Below are 4,254 nucleotides of genomic sequence, written 5' to 3'. Positions count from 1 at the left end.
GTCGCCGCGTCGCCGCCGCCCCGTCGTCGCCTCGCTGGTGAGCTCGCCTCGGCCGCCATGTCCACACACACACACACTATACACACACACTACACACACACACACACACACTACACACACACACATTATTAGTTAGTTTTGTTAATTTTTTTCTTCTGTTTTTTAGTTATAGAAATGTTAGGAAATTATTCTGTTTTTTAGTTATATAAATATTAGAAATGTTAGTTATATAGAAATGTTATAAATGTTTTCTTTTTTTTAGTTATAGAAATATTTATAGAAATGTTAGAAATTTTTCTGTTTTTAGTTATATAAATATTAGAAATGTTATAGAAATGTTAGTTATATAATCAGGAAATTTTAGAATTAGTTTTAGTTAGATGAATTAGATTAATGTCAAATTGTTAGAATTTGCATATATATAGAATTTTAGTTATCACAATCCAATCATTTAAAAAATGTTACTTTTTGCGGGCATATAGTATTTGTTCTCGACGATATGCCCGGCTTGCATCCTCGCCGTCGACCCGTTTGCGACGACGTCATGCTTCAGGGGACCCATGTCCGGGACTGGGCTCCGCCGGGCTGGCACTGGGAGGTGCTACCTGGAGGGGCGCGCCGCTTGGTGAGGAACCCGACCTCGGGTCCCGTCGTCGACCCTGATCTTCTTTGGTGGCGTTCGCGTGGGCCACATTCGGTGCAGAGGCAGCCGGCCCCGCCGGAGGTGGTGCATCGCCGTGTTAGGGAGGAAGATGAGCACGTCCATCGGTACATGGCTGCTATGGACGACGTCAGGTTCTCCACTACTTGGCGGGTTCTTTGGGCAGATGACCGGAGATATGATCCTGTGATGGTTCCTTCTCTTTGGGTGTGCACCGCCCGCGCCCCAGGAACCGCGAGTGGCGCCCTAGATTCTTCTGTAGTGCTCGATCTTTATTAGGTACCTAGCCAGTGATGTATTCGATATATAATATTCGAGACGATGTATTCGAGATTATATATTCGAGACGATGTATTCGAGATTCAGTTTTTCCGTATTGATTAATTGCATCAATGCATTGTAATTTGAATACTAAATTGTTTTATATTTCTTCTGTATTAATTAGTAAAGTAAAAGCTATGGCGGACAATACCGACAGAGAGAGAGAAGAGGAATTGTTCGACATCATACACAGCCCTCAGAGGCTAGATGATCTGAATGATGACGGCTCCCAATATCTAAACAATACAGGAGAGGGTGACGAAAAGATACTCGATCTCGACGACCGAGCTGATGAAGTCATGAACTATGATTATGATGACACAGACAATGTTAGTGATGACACAGACAATGCTGATCTTCAAATAACAAAGACTTCTGACGAGGTATATATTTATATAAGCATGCATCCTGGTGATCATCACATGTTTTTTATTGAAGATATATTAACGAATCGATCTTTCTTCTTTCAGCCCTCCGGATCGAGCAAATCTCCTTCTACAGATAGCAAGCCCGGGCAGATTGTTGAAGCATGGTGTAAAGTACCACATCGAATCCACTAAACTTAGTGGTGAACCCCTCACGCCTAAGAACGTTGCGGACAAGTGGACTCGTCAGTGCGGAGTTCTTGTGAAGGACAAACTCCTGATCTCCATTCAAGAATGGAAAGAGCCAAAGACTAAACGTCCAGGTGTTACTTGGGTCGATGGCAGAGCCAAAGAAGACCTGGTGAAATCTCTGATAGAACATTTCACCCTACCAGATCATTTCACTGAAGCAGATGTGACGAAAGTCAAGGCCGCTGCTATTAAGAAGATGGCAATTGCATTAAACACCCACAAGAAAACTGTATGGGCCAACTACCTCGCTAATGAAAGGAAGACTCCAGATTTCAAGGGAACACTGGAGAAGCAAAGAGAGCACTGGGACGATTTCGTGACCTTCAAGGATTCAGAATTATCTAAGGAACGATCGATGAAAAACAAGGCAAATGCCACAAGAAAGACGCAGTTCCATAGGCTGGGTCCAGGTGGCTACGCGGTGGGATTGCCTAAGTGGGATAAGTCTGAGCGAGAGATGGAGGATGTGGAGGTCACTCCGGTTACTAGGAACTGGCCCCCCAGGTGCAGAACTTGGTTCTATGCGCATGGGGGAGCGTTGGACCAGAAGACAGGCGAAGTTTCGCGGAAGGCAAGTCTAAAAGGAGCCGAACAAAAGATAATTGACGCAATAGAAGAAGCTCAAAGGGGGGAGTTCACGCCCAACAGAGAGAACGACGAGCTTACGCGCGCCCTGGGAAATCCTGAACACCCGGGAAGAACATGAGGCAAGGGCGTTATTCCCTCGTATGAGGGCTTTTCGGACTGGAATGACGACTACAGGTCCCGTCCAAGAAAGAAGATGGAGGAGGAGAAGAAGAGGAAGTTGGAGAAGGAGCAGAGGAAGCACAACGCAGAACGCCTTCAAGGCCTAGAAGCAAGGCACCGGACCTGGCACTCAACTTCCAGCAGCAGCAGCAACAGATCGACTCACTTAGCCAGGAAATGGGGTCTCAGGAGCGGCAGCAGCAAGCGGATGATCGTCCAGCATTGGATAGCACCGTCCTATCCATGCCAAGAAGCAGCGTTGGTTCTGCCCTGGGCGACACACTGCTGGATACATACCCTGTGGATGACATCATAGAGAACACTAACTGTGAGCTACACTCTAAAATGAAGAACATATCCATGAAGGTGGCGGACGGCGTTGCTTTTCCAGTTACCCCCAAAGCAACCTACCATTGCATCCCGATTCCAGAGGGCTATGCTCGTGTCATGATTGATGAAGTGGTGGACCCATATTCGGGGCTAACGCTTGACATTCCTGGAGGTGAAGACGAGCACACACTGGGAGAGGCCATACATCGTATCATCCTATGGAGAAAGGATTGCATCATCTTTAGAAGTCAACCGACACCACGTCGTCTGCCGACTCCTCCTCGAAGTCTGCCACCGAGTAAGCAGACTCCTGCTCCTCCAAGTCCACGAATGCGTGAGACGACTCCTCCTCGAAGTCCGCCACCTCCTCCAAGTCCCCGAACACGTGAGCTGACTCCTCCGGTTTCAAGTCCGGCACAACGTCATGCCACTTCTCCGGTTTCAAGTCCGGCACCGTGTTAGGCCACACCTCTTGCTTCAAGTCCGGCACATCGTCAGGCCACTTCTCATGGTCCAACTCCACATCAGCCGTCTCCATCGTCTCAGCAATCGCAGAAGAGACATGCCGCAGCTTTGGTGCGTAGCGGTACGAGTCGAGGTAGTTCAGGAAGTACAGGCGGAGACAAGCGATATAAATATGGTCGAAGCCTCGCTCCTCTTCCTCATCGGCCTTACGACATGACTAAGGAGCAAAACATAGCCATAGTGCAATCCCAAGTGGACGCCCATTTTGGACCGAAACCGGCACCGCCGCCAAAGGAGAAAGTGCTTGAGAAAGTAATTGACCACTTCATTAGTATGGCTTGAGAACCAGCTCCCAAGCCTGTTGACTCGAACTATAAGTGCCAAATCAGGAAGGCACATCGAGCACGAGTACAGAAGGAAGCGAGCTCAAGCTCGAGCAAACAAGCAGCTGGCAAAAAATGCGGGAGAACCGTTCCCCAGTTGGGAGAACAGGCGGCGCAAGCGACCCCCCCGCTTGTTGTGCCAACAACACATGAGAGGAGTAGTACGCGCGCCAAATATTATTGTGGGCAAACCGTTAGCGTTCCCCAGCAGGGCGATGTGGTAATAACAGATGATCATATAATGCAGGCTCAAATGCTCAATATCTCTGTTGGACAACTCCTCGAAATCGAGCCCATGCCTACGCTTAAAGAATCAGAAATAGCATGGCAATATGTCCGGGGCAAACCTTTGGTCCATCTAGACAAGGTCAAGGACCTCCCAACGAGAATGTATCAATTGCATCAATGGTACATGAACATTACCAAGATTTCCAATCGAGAGTCCCTCATGGTGAATGTCAAGCATGAGCATTATTACCATGAGAAAGCTCTGACCATTGAGTATCCAGAACTATTTAAGTTATATAATCAAGATGCACTCGACAAGTCTATCGTCAGTTGCTATTGTCTGTAAGTGATTTCTTTCTGTAATTTAAGTCTCAAGCTAGTTATGTAGTGATAATTTTGATCAATCATTACATGTAATTATCCTCACTATATTCTTTTTCTGTGGTATTATATGCAGGATGAAGATGTATGAAATGAAAAAAGCTGGACGCTATGGCATTGG

Source organism: Triticum dicoccoides, chromosome 2B (genome assembly GCF_002162155.2).
Source record: "Triticum dicoccoides isolate Atlit2015 ecotype Zavitan chromosome 2B, WEW_v2.0, whole genome shotgun sequence".
NCBI lineage: Eukaryota > Viridiplantae > Streptophyta > Magnoliopsida > Poales > Poaceae > Triticum > Triticum dicoccoides.
This window is presented reverse-complemented; position numbering follows the sequence as displayed.